The 17,077-nt window shown below is 47.6% G+C and overlaps 1 protein-coding gene across 1 annotated transcript in view; it reads left to right on the forward strand.

The window, feature by feature from the left end:
* The window catches only part of BFSP2 (beaded filament structural protein 2), a 59,982-nt gene that overhangs the window by 12,309 nt on the left and 30,596 nt on the right, over window positions 1-17,077 (forward strand). The window lies entirely within an intron of this gene.

A 17,077-nucleotide genomic window follows, 5' to 3' on the forward strand; every position in this document is an offset into this window, starting at 1 on the left:
ACTGCCAAGGAAGAGGGAGGTCAGAGGCCTCTTGACAGGTTTTAGCTGGAATAGAACAATAAATTCTTTTGGCAGCATTGACCTTTCTCAAGCAAGCATTTTAAGGGAGGTAGGTGCATGCTAGGGACCTGGTCTGGGGCTGACAGAAGCCATGTCAGAGTGTGATCAGATTCCTTAGTGGGGGGGGCTAGATGACGTCATTTATGCTGAGAGTTTTCATTCTCATCACCAAGCACCAAGCTCTTTCCGGTCTCTGCTCTGTTCCTCTCACCTCTCTATTCCAAAACCAAGTACAGAATGGGCATGCCATGGTACACAAAAGGCAGCCAACAAATGGTTGGGCAGCCAAGGCTGAATATGGAACCAGCCTCAAGATTTTAAATCAGAACCCTGAAGGGAGCAGAGAGCTCCCTTAAAATCTTACACCACACTGAAATACAAGCAACAACTTCAATGTCCAATACAGCTAAATAACACATCAGAATCCTCTGCAGCTAGGAAAAAAAAAAACAAACAAGGAAGCTTATTATATAGCAAGGTGGGACTAGCGCCTATATATATATTATAAAATATATATACATATATAAAATATATGTATATATATATATATATATATATATATATTATAAAAATGCAGGCTGCAAAACCCCATGTATGCTGTGCTACTATTTGGGTCTCTTTAATGCAGGAGAGCAGACTGTCTGGAAGCATGTACAAGGAGTGGTAGCAAAGTATGCTTCTAGTGAGGACTGGAGACAAGAGTAGAAGTAGGTGTACTTTGGGATATGTATACTTTCTGCAGTGTTGGAATGTTTTACCTACATTTTAAAAAATGAAATAATAAAACTCCTGCCAGCAACCTAGGGTGGGTGGGGGTGTCCCAACCAGGTTCAGGTTAGATGAAGCCCTCATAGTGTCACAGAAGCTACTGACGTGTCCCAGGGGGAGAGGAGAAAACTCATCTCCACACTCTCCTCTCAAAGCAAAAACCCAACAAATTAAATAAGCATGTATAGGAGCAATAGGAAAGACTTCATAGTGGGCTACTCTCTCCAGAAGAGCTAAATTAAAATTTAATCCAGGCAGCTGACACAAGTATCAAGGACAAACGTGGTGGCTCTTTACAGAGAATTGTCAAAAGAATGGGTGAACAGAATGCTACGCAGGGCCCCCAGCATTCCTCCAGAGGGTTTATGCAGATCCACCGAAGTTGAGGACTCAATTTAGAGAAATAAAGCCTAGCTTATCATCGTCTGGCTAGGGAAATGCACATAAAGACTCATTTATCTGGTTGTAAACGAGCTAATAGAGCTGACTGTCACAAATGCATTATTCAGCAGAAATGGGAAGTTACTTCAGCTGCTATCAGTAGGTAATGAAAAGCTGTGCACAGGGAGTGGAAAGCTCCGTCACAAAACCAACCTGCTATCAGAAAACAACTTGTAACTTCTATTTATTTATTTCAAAGGCCAATGATTAACCATCTAAAATAAGCCAGAGAAAACACCACAGTATGGAGAGAGAAATCAAGCTAGGCCCCCTCAGGAGAGTCTGGACAAAGTTGTGCAAGAGGCAAGTTACCATGCCTGAATTCTAAGTGCCCACACCTGTCTGCCCACCAGGACCCTGCTCCTCCCTGCCTGCACCCCTCCCCCTCACGCACCCTTCCCAGCCCCTCCTCCTGGCCCTGATGCCTGGAGCACTTCCAAGCGTCATCCGCAGGTTGCAATTGGGCCACATCTTCTTCATCTTCATATCCACTAGGCAGGGAAGCATCCTTTCCTCAGGCCCACTCCCAGCCACCTCTGAGAAGGAAGCTGATCTCACACCTGGGTTTATTATGTACTTGCCAAGGAAACCTGGGCATGTCTCTTAACTTAGAGCCTCGGTGTATCTGCATGATGAAGGTGAAAACTCTCTCCTGCAATGTTGTGAGGAGTACATGAGACCAGGAGGTGAAGCCCTGGGGTGTCCTGGGGGGCCACTGTCCCTGTCCCTGAGGAGCACTGCTTGGAAGTGAATTGCTTCTTGTGGTCATTCAGACCACCTGCAGGTGACTGGGAATGACTCTGGACCTCCACGGCCAGCCCTACCAGGCACTGACCCTGATGTCCTGGGGATTTTGCCCACATCCCAGCCACCCCCTGGAGCAGGCACAGATACTCTAGGGATGCTACAGGTTCCCCTCCAATGGCTCCTAAATAAAAGCATGTCCTGTGACAAGACTCCTGAACACGACACTGTCCACACAATGAACTGCAGGCCTCAGATTTGACACTCATTTTGTGTGACACAAGTATTAACAAGAACTTCCACTCCCATGTCCTTTGATCCTCTCCACAATGTCTGTGTCACCCAGGAAGAGGGGATTATGCCTACTGAATTAGTCTGCTGGGGCTGCCATAACAAAGCACCAAAGATGGATGGCTTCAACACAGGAATTTATTCCCTTAGGGTCTAGAGGCTGGAAGTCTGAGATGAAGGTGTCAGCAGGGTTGTTTTTCCTGAGGCGTCTCTCCTTGGTTTGTTGACGGCTGTCCTCTCGCAATGTCTTCAAAGGGTCTTCCCTCTGTACATCTGTGCCCAAATTTCCTCTTTTCATAACCAGTGGAACTGGGTTAGGGCCAACCCTCAGAGCATCATTTTGACTTAATCATCTCTTTTTTTAAAAGGTTTTTTTTTTTTTTAATTTGACAGAGAGCATGCACCGAAGAGCACAAGCAGGGGGAGCAGCAGAGAGAGAAGGAGAAGCAGGCTCCCCACAAGCAGGGAGCCCAACGTGGGGCTCAATCCCAGGACCCTGAGATCATGACCTGAGCCAAAGGCAGACGCTCACCGCTGAGCCACCCAGGCATCCCCTTAATCACCTCTTTAAAGGCTCTGTCTGGGGTGCCTGAATTCTAAGTGCCCACACCTGCCTCAGTCAGGGCAGGTGGCTCAGTCAGTTGAGTGTCTGCCTTCTGCTCAAGTCATGGTCCCAGTGTCCTGGGATCAAGTCCCATGTCAGGGTCCCTGTTTTGCAAGGAGCCTGCTTCTCCTCCGCCCCTCCCCCCACTCATTCTCTCTTTCTCTCTCTCTCTCAAATAAATAAATAAAAATCTTTTAAAATAAATAAATAAAGGCTCTATCTGCAATCACTGAGGTCCTAGGAGTTGGGACTCCAACATATGAATCTGAAGACACAATTCAGCCCATAACCCCCCTTTTATAGACAAAGAAACTGAGGCCTATAGAGATTAAGTTCCCCCTTTTTTTTTTCTTTTTTTATTTATGATAGTCACAGAGAGAGAGAGACAGAGACACAGACAGAGGGAGAAGCAGGCTCCATGCACCGGGAGCCCGATGTGGGATTCGATCCCGGGTCTCTAGGATCGCGCCCTGGGCCAAAGGCAGGCGCTAAACCGCTGCGCCACCCAGGGATCCCTTAAGTTCCCCTTTGAATTAGTGTTCCAGCCAGCACCAAATCAATGTTATTTCCACCCCCAAATTATTATAAAAACCTCCTGTTGTACTCCTTTGTAAGACCAGGGTCAGTCCTGCCTTAGACCCCAGGTCCTAAAAGCATATATACTCTAAGTGCCCACTGTTTGATAAGACAGAGTCATAGTCAATAAGGGCCGTACTCTGTGAGGAGTTTAAACACTAGAATGGGCCTCCTTTTTCTCCTCTTCTCTCTCTCTCTTTTAATTTGGAAAAAACCGTCAGAAACAGTGATTGATCCTTAGCCAAGCACTCTAACTGGAACTAACTGCTGTAGCTAGAATGCATGAGGCTGGGTGGCTTCCAGCTTGTCAGGCAGCTCAGTATGAGGACTTGAAAGTTTAATAGCTTTGCTGCCAGGAAATTGTGCAGCACCCCCCTCCATTGCCCCTGGGATTTCTACTTTTCTTTTTCAGTGATTTCAATGCTCAGAAAAATGTGCTGAACAGTCGGCCCTTGAGGCAGAACGTCTATATCTGAGCAGAGTTCAGGAGCTCCCCAAGGTGCACCACTCTAGTGTGCGTGGGAGGAGGCCTCCTCCCAAAACTCATGCGAGCATCAGTGCTCTCCACAGACTTCTGGGCTGGGTCCCTGTCCCCTGCAGGGTGATCCCCTCTACCATTCAGTTCCAAGTACTTCTTGAAAAGCTAGGGAGTCCTCAAGGGCCACACCTAGTGGGAGGGGCCCCTAGTGCCAACCCCCATGGGACCTGGTCTGGGGGTGAAGCATGCACCTGCTAAAGCCAGAGAGACCACTGAGAACACAGCTCTCAGTGGACAAAGTCCAGTTATTGGCTTGCTGTAGCAATGAGAACCTGGGACATCTCAGGAAGAAGAAGTTGGAGGCGCTTGATTTGAGGTCCAGGCTTGTGCTGGGTGATTTGGGGGAAAGGTTCAGAGCAAGGACTTGCTCTGCATCTGATTGCCAGAAATTAGGGGCAGTATGATGACTAGATATCCCTCAGATTTTATCCAGGAAATGGGAGGGATGAAGCAGGCCTTAGTAAACAGTAGTAAACCTCATCACTTGGGCTGGCTGTAAGGGGGATGCTGAGTTTTGTGGCTGCAGAGCATCCTTGCCTCTCTGTCCACATATGATCACAGCAGGTCTTGTCTCTGTCTCTTTCCATCAGGATCACAAAGTGACCCTGTTTGGTTATGGCTGCTACTGTATGCATGTTCAGAGCAGGTGAGAGTAAAATGGCCTGTTGGCTGCCAAGGGCCGAGGTGTAGTTTCCTGGCTGTCACGTGTCTAAGGGCCCACTCCATGCCTTGGGGACCCACACTCCTGCCTGTCTCACCCTTCTTTCCCCCAACAGTCTATCTTGACAGTCATGTGCATAAGTAGTAAATGACGGGTAACTGTAAGGGAGTGCTTCAGACTGAGCACAGTCCAGGCCCAGCTTTACCCTTACCAGAAGGGAGGCCTTGATCCAGTTACTAACCCCCTGAGAGTGAGTTTATCTCCAAGTTATGAGAGAATGATCCCTATTTCATGGGACATTGTGAGGACTCTGAGAGATAATATAGGTAAGTAGAATGTAAGCCTCAGGAAGATAGGAATGAGCTTCTCTCACTCCCTGATCTTTCTCTGGTACCCAGGATAGTGCCTGGCACACAACGGATACACAGGAAATATTAGCTACATCAACACGTGGAAGGACCCAGCAAAGTAATCAGTTAATACAAGGTAGCTGTGTTAGTTCGCTAGGGCTGCCATAACAAAGCACCAAAAATGGGTAGATTATACAGCAGAAATATATTCTCTTCTGTTCTGGAAGCCAGAAGTTGGAAATGTAGGTATTGGCACAGTTGGTTCCTTCTGGCTCTGTGAGGGAGGCTCTGTTCCGTACCTCTCTCCTACCTTCTGGTGGTGGCTGGCATCCTTGGCATTCCCTGGCTTGTAGATTCACCGTTCCCATCTCTGCCTTCCCTTTCCCTGGGTGTCTGTGTCCCAATTTCTCTCTCTTTTTTTAAGATTTTATTTATTTATTCATGAGAGAGAGAGAGAAAGAGAGGCAGAGACACAGGCAGAGAGAAAAGCAGGCCCCATGCAGGGAGCCAGATTCAGGGACTCGATCCTGGAACCCCAGGATCACGCCCTGGGCCAAAGGCAGGTGCTAAACCGCTGAGCCACCCAGGGATCCCCAATTTCCCTCTTGTGTGGACACCAGTCACACTGGCCTGGGGCCCACCCTCATGACCTCCTTTTGACTTGATGACATCTGCAAAGATCTTATTTTCTTTTTTTTTTTTTTAAGATCTTACTTTCAAATAAGGTGACATTCACTGGGGATTAGGACTTCTACCTATCTTTTGAGTGGTACCCAATTCAACCCATAAGAGTAACTATTGTTTTTTTCACATTATAGTCCTGATTTCCAACATTTTATCCTATTTCCTCAAGCGTCATTTTAAAAGGTTCCAAAATGACCACTAGTTCTGTACCTACTCCATTTCATTCTTGCTTCTTTTTGCACTTGGCATCAGATTCCAACTCCTATCAAACCACATGGAACTTGAAGTTTAGAAAAGAAAGCCATGGTACAGAGAGACTGAGAGAGCACTATTCATGCAGTGGGAATAGAGTAAACATTACTAAGTTGCTGTGTGCTCTTGGACAAGTTACCCCACCTCTCGGAACCTCAGCTTCCTCAACTGTTAATTGAAGAGATTGGGTCAAACTGACGTCTCCCTGCAGATACACAAGGAATAGGCCGTATTCCCATCCCTAACCCTGGTGAGCAGGTGGTCATTTTACCCAGCCCCCTTCAAGGACGTGAAGATGCCAAATACAGCTGACCCCCCTGTCTGTCTCCACTTCTGACTGCTAACTAGCTCTGTGCCCTGTAGCAATCTCTTTTGCTCTGAGGCTCCTCATCTGTAAAATAAGAGGGTGGAATTCTCTGGTCTCCCAAGCCTCCAGCCATACACACCTATCTGTCAGGGCTCATCATTGTCTCTGAGCAGTGCAAAGCCTAAAAAGAAGCAGCACTCCAGGGCCCAGTTCCCTAACCCTCTGTGGCTCAGCTGACTGGCTGGCTGGGACCAGGAACAATCAGTACGTGTTGGCCACTCCTTCACTTCTGAGGGTCAGGTGGCGGCCTAAGCCCCACCACTGGGGAAACAACAGTGTTATTCTGCACCCCCAGGGTTCTCCAACCCTGGCGGGGGAGCCCCTGGAGATAGGGAAGTCCCAGACTGCTGCCTCTGACCTGGTTCTCTTAGTAAATGGGGCCACCTTCTAGCTGCCCCGAGCATTATCTTGCGTACCTAGTCACCAGGTTGCAAAATGTCATTTGTGTTAAGTTTTGGATGACTATAATCATCCCTTCACTGCCGACGGCACCCTGATCTGAAAGGCCAGGCCACGCAGTTCACGCTGCCCTGCAGTCTGTTTATGTGAGTATTTCCACAATGGCTCCCAATTTCCTGAGGATTATAAATCAACCATAAAATTTCACTTTGCCTTGAGACTTCGCATATATTAGCCGGCAAGTCTGCTTTTACTCTATCCTGCTTCCATTTATGACGGAGAAATCACCCCCTCCTTTTCTCTTAGTTGCATTATCTGTGGTTTTGAGTTTTAGGTTAGACCTTGAGTTTGGAGTCAGGGGTCCTGAGTCCCCCTAGTCTCAGCTCATCAAATGCTTCACCCAGGTCCCTAATCTCTCCTCCCTGCAGCTTCCTTATCTGCAAAAGAAGAGAGATAATTACACCTGCCACCATGGCCCCGACCCCTTTGAAATTGAAGGAGAATAACATGAGTGGAAAAAGGCTTTGTCAGTGTCAGAGATTAGGCTGCAGATTCTCAGTCCGTGGGTGTAATTAGTGTCACATGTAAGTACAGAATCTTCAGTGATGTTGGCATGCGTTGGCCCTGCCTCCCTCCTCACCCGCAGTCTTGACAGTGTAATATTTGTCATGGTAGCTGCTGTGGGGCTGGCACAGAATTCAGTTTTATTATGTTCATTCATCAGGCTTTGAAAGTGGGTCTACTGTATACCAGGAACTATGGGAATTCAAATATACTGAGTCAAAATTCTCAGACTCCAGGACCTGAAGGTCTAAGAGGGATGATGAGTTGAGTGCTTGCTACATGCCAAGCACAGTCAGTGCTGGGCATACAATGGATGCGAACTGTACATTGGCCAGGAAAGACTCATGAGACATAGTTATAAAAGCAGCTTTGGTTTGGTGGTGCCTGGGTGGCTCAGTTGGTTAAGCATCTGACTCTTGCTTTCAGCTCAGATCATGATCTCAGGGTCATGAGATGGAGCCCCAAGTTGGACTCTCTGTTCAGTGGAGAGTCTGCTTCTCCCTCTACCCCCCTCCCACTCGTGCTCTCTTTCTCCCCCCAAAAATAGATAATATATTTTTTAAAGCTTTGGTTTGAGAGAAACCTCTTCCAAGGTCCCTTTTGACCTGCTCATTGGGAGGTAAATACTGTCTCTTTCCCATGGTTGAAAACATGCATGGTCTCATGACTTTTCTGATTACTTGTTGGTAAGTAAAAATTCCATGCTCATCTTAAGTAATCAAACACAGTCTCAAGTCAGTAAATAGAAGGTCTAGTCGGCATATCATTCAACACGACGACCCTCATTCCTCCCCCCACCTTCCCAGTTAGGCCCAGTGCCTCGCCCTTTCTTGCAGTTCTCCTACCCTCACTCCCCACTGCTGTTTCAACCTGACCAGGGTACAGGCAAGGAGAGAGGAGAGGAAAAGAGGACTGTAGAGTCTTTCTTGAGACATGCTGTTGGGAGGTGGCTTCACAGTGTCTGGGTCTGGGTGAAGTTTAAACCAGATTCTTTCTCTCAGAGACCCTCTTCTGGGTTCTTCTAAAACCCCCCCTGAAGGACTCACGGCAAGGAGAGGCCCCTCTTTCAGCTGCCGCCTGCGTGGCAGCCCCTCACCCTTGCAGGCTGCCCTCTTGGGCAGGACCCCTCTCAAATGAGCCCAGGCTGACATGCCTGTCCCAGGCTCGCCCTCTGTGCCCAGGATGGGTCCACCGTAGGGGCATGTAAGAGGGGCACAGGGACTTCCCAGTCTTGGTTCGGGCCAGTTAACATCATGTTGTTACACATACATTTCTTCTAATCATCCTGCAACCCTGGACAGCAAGTTTCCTCATCCCCAGGATACAAAAGGGAGACTTTTAGAACACCACAATCCCTAAGTCACAAAGACAGCGTTTGAAGCCCTGTCTCTCTAGTCACAGCATGTCGTGTCCCCACAAGTCCTTGCTACTGGACTTTAAAGGACAAAGGACCTACCCTGGGGCCTGGAGTGAGCCATCACACCTCTCTGTGCCTTAGGTGTTCCATCTTTCATGATCTCCAACAGCTCTTTATATTCTAAGACCATGTCATGAAACTGCTAAATTGAAGTTTCCTGGAAGCAGATGGAGGAGAATTCTGCAGAAGCCTTACCCCCACCTCAATGTGGGGGGCAACCCACCGCTTAGCTTTCCACTTCTTGCTCTAACACCCTATGTCTCCTATGGGCATGGACCTTAGAACAAGTGTGGGGAAGAGAGAAACACCATTTAAATAGTGCTGGCATTCTGCTCCCTCCGTGTTAATCCCCATTGGAGACTAACACAGCTAACATTTATTGAGCACCTACCATGTCCCAGAATTTGTTCTGAGGTTCTTGCATCTTTTAATTCACTCGACCTCACAACAACCCTATGAGGCCAATACTTTTATGACTGCTTTTTTTAAAGATGAGGAAACTGAGGTATAGAGCAGCTAAATAACTTTTTTCCAAGGTCACATGGCTAGGCAGTGATAGAGACAAGACTTTCAACTTGGGCAGTTTGTTTCCAAAGCCTGTGTGCCCAGCTCTGCTTGAGAGACAGACCAGGGCTGGAGGCATCCTTACCCCGGAGGGCTTCTGGGATGCGAGCAGGGGGCTGAAAAGCACACTCATCCCAGACAGATTCCCAAGAAGCAGAGCCCAAGTCCAGGATTCTATAGTGCGGGACATACTCTGGAGGTGCTCCCAGGCGAGATGGGTGAGGGAGGAACCGACAAGAGAATCTCCTTTGCTCAGGTCACAGCTTCAGCCTGATTCCAGGGAACCCAGGAGGGGAGCTCCACCTCGGAGCTGTCCCAACCCCCAGCAAGGGAGCTGGCTTTCCCACCCAGTACCTGCAGGTCATTCCCAAAGCACTAGTCCAGGGGAACTGGAAAGTGGGCTCTGCAGGCCTCAGGGCACTGCTCCAGACAGAGCCCAACAGCAGGCTGTGGGAAGGGGAAAGCCGCGGATCCCGGGAGCATACAAAAGTGGTTTTCGAAAGCCCACGGGGCTGAGCAGCCACCCCTGAAAGAGGAAAGTAGAGCTGCTCATTTGGTTTAAGCCTCAACAAGTCCCCAGGGAGAAGACAAATTCCTCTGACTCTGGCCAGCGCCCAGGAAACAAATGTAGTCAGGAGCAACCGTCTCTGAAGAGCCCCATTAGGGCAAATACAAAGTACCCCTGGGAGATCTTCTGCCACTGTGACCATGACCGTGACCATGACCCTGAGCCCAGGCCTGACCCACCCCTCCATGCCTCCACCACACTCACGGCGCTCCCACATCCCAACACTGCCTGTCCTGCTTTTCCTGGCCCCAGACCTGAGTCTACAGCCAACCCCACTCCATCTTCATCCCTATGGCCCAAGAGGCCTTTTCTGGAGCTCTGGAGGTGCTCCCCTGCCTTCCACCTTGTCACTGCCCGCCCATCTCTGTCCTGCCTTCCCTGCCAGCCTCCCCCTCTGCATGTTAGGGGCCTACTGCCTGCCACGTGCTATGCTAGATTCCTTCGCCTAGTTGTCTTCTTTATGTTATCCCACTGTTTTCTTCTTAATTATGAAATAGTTCAAACATAAAAAAACGGGTGCTCAACATCCAGAATTGTCAACCTTAATGTTATTTGCTACAGACCTGTTATATTGAAACATGAAACCAAAGATTTCAATGGAAACCTCATTTGTGCCCTGTCCTGATTCCATTCCCCTCCCCAGGGGCCACCACTGCTCTAAATTTGGCGTTTATCATTCCCACCAATGTTGTTCCAGTTTTACTCTACATGTACATAAATCCTTTATAGGATTGTTTTGTATGATTTTAAAACTTTATGTTAAGCTGTATCATACTGTGTATTAGGGTTCTCCAGAGCAACAGAACCAATAGGTTTATACAGAGAGAAAGAGATTTATTTTAAGGAATTGGCTCACAGGATAATGGAGGCTAGGAGTTCCAAATTAAGGGGTCAGCTGGTTGGAGACCCAGGAAAGAACCAATATCTCTCTTCAAGTTCAAAGAACATTTGATGGCACAATTGCTTCCCCCTGGTAGGTTTGTGGAGTGGGGTGGAAGGGATACTCAGTCTTTGATCTATTAAGGCTTTCAACTGATTGGATGAAGCCATCCACATTACAGAGGGCAATCTACTCAAAGTCCACTGATTTAAATGTTAATCTCAGGGTGCCTGGGTGGCTCAGTGGTTGAGCATCTGCCTTTGGCTCAGGTCCTGATCCCAGGGGTCCTGGGATCAAGTCGCGCATCAGGCTCCCTGGGGGAAGCCTGCTTCTCCTTCTGCCTATGTCTCTGCCTCTCTCTGTGTGTCTCTCATGAATAAATAAAAATAGAATCTTTAAAAAGATTTAAAAATAAAAAATAAATATATGTCAATCTCATCCAAAAACACCCTCACAGAAACATCTAGAATAATATTTGACCAAATCTGACCACCATGGCCAGTTGACACATAAAATTAACCACCACATAGTATTTCCTTCTGCAACTTGCTTTTCTCACTTCTCATTTTGTTTTTGAGAATTATCATGTTGACACATGTAGCATTTTATTGTATATACACCACAGTTTATGAATTTTTTATTGGTGAATGTGGGTTGCTTCCACTCTTCTCTGTCACAAAGAGGAGAGGGCATAAACCTTCTCATGCACACATGGGAGAGTTTCCCTAGGTCAGAGGTGGGCATACCGTAAGCAGTCACATCCAACCAGGTACCTACTTTTATAGATAAAGTTTGATTGCAATGCAGTTACATCTGTTCATGTAATTGTCTAGGGCTATTTTCACCCTACACGGGCAGGATCGTGTAGTTGACTCAAGCATAGTGGCAAGGCAAGATGGGTGCATGAAGATATGCGTGCCCGGGAGAGGGTAGCACTGAAAAAAATAATCAAGCAACTAACATTCTGCAGGCCTGAGGATATGCAGTTGGGAAATAAAATAATTTGGCTATCTACCGAAAGCTTCTGACAGTCAGGGGCACCTATGTCGTAATTCCTAGCCGAAAGGCCCTATATTTCACACAGGCATCAGTAAAGTAGGTTAGTAATTAACCTGGTTTGGCATCTTCCCTTTGACCTTAGAAAATAAAACACCTGTGATTATAAGAGAGTGCAAATGTGTGAAAGAGAAACTCCATAACTGACAGAGCAAGAAATAGAGCTTTATTATTTAAAGTTACCAAGATGGCCAATAAATATAGGAAACAGGCGGTGGTATATGAGTGAGCTAAATCTTCATTTGTTGGCTGGGATGTCAATAAGTGATGTCTGTGGCAGATAACTCAATAAAAAAATTGTAGAAATATGGGGCAAGCTCTGGACAAATGAAAAGCAGAAGCTGCCAGGAACTGGGGCTGTGGCACAAGCAGAATGTGAGGCAGGGAACACTTTTCTGCACCCGCATGTCTTTTCAGCATTGTTTTATTTTGTAATCAAATGTGTGTTACTCTGATACCTTTTCAGTTAAAATGCAAAGGTTCAAACCAGAGCATAACTCCTAAAATGTTTATAGATAAAGTGAGACCTTTGTAATAATCTCGGACAGGAGTGGAGGTGGGCAGGATAGAGATTTTTAAATTCAGCCATGAGATTTTAGTTGTAGAAGGGGGGAGACAGGAGACCACTGTTCTAGTCTCTCTCTACCTTTATAATATAGTTTTACCGAGTTGAAATGTCCCATAATAAAAAGTGGGGGTTTTTTAAGGGAAAAAAAGAGAGTGGGTTGTGGAGCCCAGGAGACACCAATGAAATTCAGCTGGGCCACTTAGTGCTATGGGAAAGTCACTTGAACTCTCTGGTCTCAGCTCCTCATTTATAGGGTACATCTACCCCCATTCGTATGGCCACTGGCATTGGGAGTGGGGGTTAAATGACCACCGCTGACTGTGAAGGGCTGATCATGGCATAAAATTTGGGTTTGATTTGTTTGGTTGCTTCTATTTTGGGTTTTGTGAAGTTTAGCTCTAAATTTTGAGTTCTTCTTGGGCATCTCATACTCAGTTCTACACATCTAATTAAGTTCTGCCTTACATGTCTCTTTTAATTTGCATTCCTCAGCTAGCCTAATTCACCTTCCGAGTTAACAAATATTTAGTGTCCATGTACCAGGCACTGAGCGGGGTACCAAGGAGGCAGAGATGGGAGGCTGTCCCTGTCCTAGGGATACACTGGTCAGTGGTGGGGTAAGAGAAAAAAAAGGTCAGACTAAAATACAGCCTGACAACTTGCAGTGATAGAGATATGCCCATGGAGGATCTGGGGTGTACAGAAGATGCCCAGGGTTGCCTAAGCTGGGTTTTGAAGGATGGCTAAGAGTTTACCTGGCAAAGTAGGAAAGCATGGAGGCCAGGTGGCATGGTTCAGTCATGACATACAGAGGTAGCAGCATGAGTTACCGGTTCTGAAAGCTGGAAAGGCCTGAGTCTGTTCAGAAAAATAGTTCAGTTCACAGCAGGAGAGTGAAGAAGACATAAAGCCCAAATCGTACGGGTTTATTCAAGAGCATGCTCTTGAATAAATATGAATCCAAATTTGCATCTTAGTAAGTCCTTATAGTAAAAAAGAGAAGGGGAGGCTGGAAAGCATTTGCTCTAAATCTAAAAAAGAGAGAAAGAGAGGGATGCCTGAGTGGCTCAGCAGTTGAGTGTCTGCCTTCAGCTCAGGCGTGATCCTGGAGTTCTGGAATTAAGTCCCACAGTGGGCTCCCTGCAAGGAGTCTGCTTCTCCCTCTGCCTATGTCTCTGCCTTCTCTCTGTGTCTTGCATGAATAAATAAATAAAATCTTAAAAAAAAAAAAAAAAGAGAGAGAGAGAGAGAGAAAGAGAGATCGATCAGCTGGCTATCCAAACAGAGCCTCCCAGGGTCATTATCTTCATGTGCTCAGCACTCAAAACTCAGATTTTGTTGGGATGTCTGTAGAAAACTAGGCCCTGAATGGCTTGTCCATGACAAAGAAACCTTTGTGCTACATACACCCAGGACTAGGTAGGAATATACAGTGGTGGCTACTCTTTAGTGCCCAGCACTGGTGGCTGCTGTCCAAATCAAGCCCTCCTGTTTCTCAGGTAGCTGGAGCCAGGATGCTAAGAAAGGTCAGAACTAGTCCTGGGAAGGGTAGAGAGGTTTCTGGGGAAGATGAGACCTGAGAAGGTTTTTCTTCATCAAGACAGAGGGCAACCTACAGGGAACTGGGTATTCCTGATTACCCCCAAAATGGTTCATAACACCACCCACCAGCTCTGGCCTTTCATTCCATGCTCATATGACCCCTTCTACAAAGACATTCTTTCCTCAGACAGAGCACAGTTTGATGATGAGGTCAATATCTATCTGCAGTACAGACTCAGAAATGTCCACCGTCCTAGCCTCCCGAAGTAAGACCCAACCTCAGCCATCAGGTGTCCAGATCCTCCCTAGATCCTCAATGGCTGTGACTGCATTCAGGGGCGAATGATACTGGAGAATGTTCAACTTCTCCATATTTTATGACATGCTCTCTCACTCCACTTGCAGCTGCAATCTTAAGTCAGTGTGCCTTGGGCTTCATACTCTCCATCTCTGGGTACCAACAATCAGGTAAAACCACCAGAGAGATGACCAGGACTCGAACCAAGGCTGGGCAGTGTGGCAGGAATGAATGCAAGGGATTCATTGCATCCATCATAAATGCAACATCGATGCAGGGGATTGTTGGTTTTCTGACCTGGGAGGTGAGGGAGGGGGAAGTGCTGGAGGTGATCTCAGGTTGGAGCCAGGGAGGAACCTGGATATTCCCTGAGAGTGGGAACCACATCTTCTCTGCCTTGGTTCTCCATGGAGAGGTAGCTCTATTGCTGAACTCAGTAATTCAATGGATACCTACTGTATTAGATCACTTAGGGAATAAAAGAACAAGTCCTATGACCCAACCTGAGAAACTAGCATGTAGAGGTCAGATGAGGGAGTGAAGGAGATCGAGAAAAAATGGCCAGAGAAATAAGAGGAAGGGCAGGAGAGAGCTATGTCATGGAGGCCAAGAGAGAAAAGTACATCTTCTGTGACCAACATAGCTGGCAGGTCAAGATGAGCCAGAGAAGCAGCTGTTCAGCTTGGCAACATGGTGGTCTTCACCATCATGGTGAAGAAGCAGTTTCAGTGGGGGACTGGGGACAGACAATGATTTCTTGTTCACTTATTACTGGAATAAGTCATACCGAGCATTCACCCTAAACTTGAAAGTCAGATAAATGTGTAAAAGCTTTCCAGGGACTCTTATACCCTGCCTCTATCCCCCGCAAGTTGAATTTCCCAGACCCCCAGTCTTGCCCATCTCCTCCCCACACCCGCAGCTCCAGCTGCTGAGATGCCAATACCTTTAACTCTAAATAACGCATCAATTGTACCCTTGGGCCCAAATGGTAACCCTTCTAAAAATGCTGCTTGTCCTCACTTTTTTAAAACACAATAAGGGTCAAATTCTTCACCTGCCCCCACCAGCATCATTTATTTTAATAACTACATCCATGGCAAGGAAACAGCAGTAGGAAGGGATAAGATCCTCATCATCATAGTACCAGTAGTCAGGGCTTTTTTCAAATTACTATGGACAGAAAAAACTGAAAGGGGGAAAAAAAAAAACACCAAGCCACTAGATGGAAGTCTTCATTCAACTGCCTGTGTGGAGAAGCAGGAGCAGTGCCAGACTGCACACACCCACCAGATCCATTCGACCATCCCTGGCCAAGTGCTCTGCTCTAAGGCAACGAGCAGAGATAATAGTGGCCGCCACGCACCGAATGCCTCCTCTGTGCCAGGCAGTCGGCCAAGGGCTTTACCTGCAGTGGCTCATTTAATCCTCGCAGTTTCCCTGGCAGGTAGGGAGCAGTATTATCCTCATCTTACAGAGGAGGAGACGAATCTTAGAATTATCCAAGTAGGGGCGCCTGGGTTGCTTCGTGGTTGAGCGTCTGCCTTCGGCTCAGGTCGTGATCCCGGGGTCCTGGGGTCAAGCCCTGCATTGGGCTCCCTGCTCAGCGAGGAGCCTGCTTCTCCCTCTGCCTCTCCTGTGGCTCATGCTCCCTCATGCTCGCTCATTCTCTCTCTCTCTCTCTCTCTCAAATAAGTAAATAAAATATTTTTAAAAAAGAATTATTCAAGTAACTGGCCCAAGCCAGTGAGGGGAGGAGCTGGGTTCACGAGAGGTCATTGTCTACTAAGTGTGGTCGGGTGTGACTCTGATGTAGGAATGATCCAAAGAGGGAGGAAGGGAGTCAGCAAAGGTAGCACGCACCCAGGAGCTCAGGCTAAAAACTTAGAAGTCATCCTTAATTCTTTTCTTTCCCTCTTTCCACAACTGCTCCATCACCAAAACCCATCCGTTCCTTCAGCAAAGTAAGTCTTAAACCTGTCTGCTTCTCTTCGTGAGCTCTGTAACTGCCCTAGTCAAAGCCCTAGTCATCAGCTCCCTGGGGCTCTTGCCGAGCTTCCTAGCTGGGCCCCCAGCAGGGTCCTCTGCATCCTACAATCTTCCCTTCCCTCAGGACCCAGGGACCCCCTACTGCACAGAGCATACCTGTGCCCAGCTCAAAACCTTTCACTGGCTTCTCAGCAAATCCCACCTCCCTTCCCTTGCTCCCAAGACCCTCCCTCCTAGATCTGGCCTTTGCCTATCTCTCTACCTGCATCCCCTACAGTAGCTGCTGATTCCCCTCCAACCAGCTCGGAGCCTGGCACAGGGGAAACAGCGTGTGAAATAAATGAAGGCAAGAATGAATGAGTCAATAAATAAAAAAGCTTGTCAGAGGAAGGCATGTTTGAGATGAGCATTAAAGTGGGGTCGGGTTTCTCAGGTGGCAAAGCCTAGGAGTGCGAGGTGGTAAAACAGGATATCTAGGCAATGACATAGGCAAGGGCACGGAGGAATGCCAGGAGCAGCCTGGGAGGCAGCAGGAGCAGGACAGGAGGCAGGTCTGTGCAAAACTGGGGTTCTGCAAGCCGAGCGAGCACTGCGAGCCCCTGGAAAGCCTTTCAAACATAGATTGTGGGGCCACACCGCAGAGACTCTGACTTGGACATCTGAGGTAAGGTCTGAGAGTTTGCATTTCTCACAAGTTTCAGGGGGAGTTGATGTTGCCGGTCCAGGGAACACACCTTGAGAACCACTGGTACCAAGTGCGCTAAGGAACTCTGCATGTGGAGGCCAGACAAGACAGGTCCAGGGAGGTCACTCAAGGCCACTGCGCGCCAGGCCCGGAGCGGTCTGAGCTATCACAGGCCAGGAGTGAACCCCGCTTGCCCCTTGCTGCGCCATCC

The sequence above is a fragment of the Canis lupus genome, chromosome 23 (assembly GCF_003254725.2).
Source record: "Canis lupus dingo isolate Sandy chromosome 23, ASM325472v2, whole genome shotgun sequence".
Taxonomy (NCBI): Eukaryota; Metazoa; Chordata; class Mammalia; order Carnivora; family Canidae; genus Canis; species Canis lupus.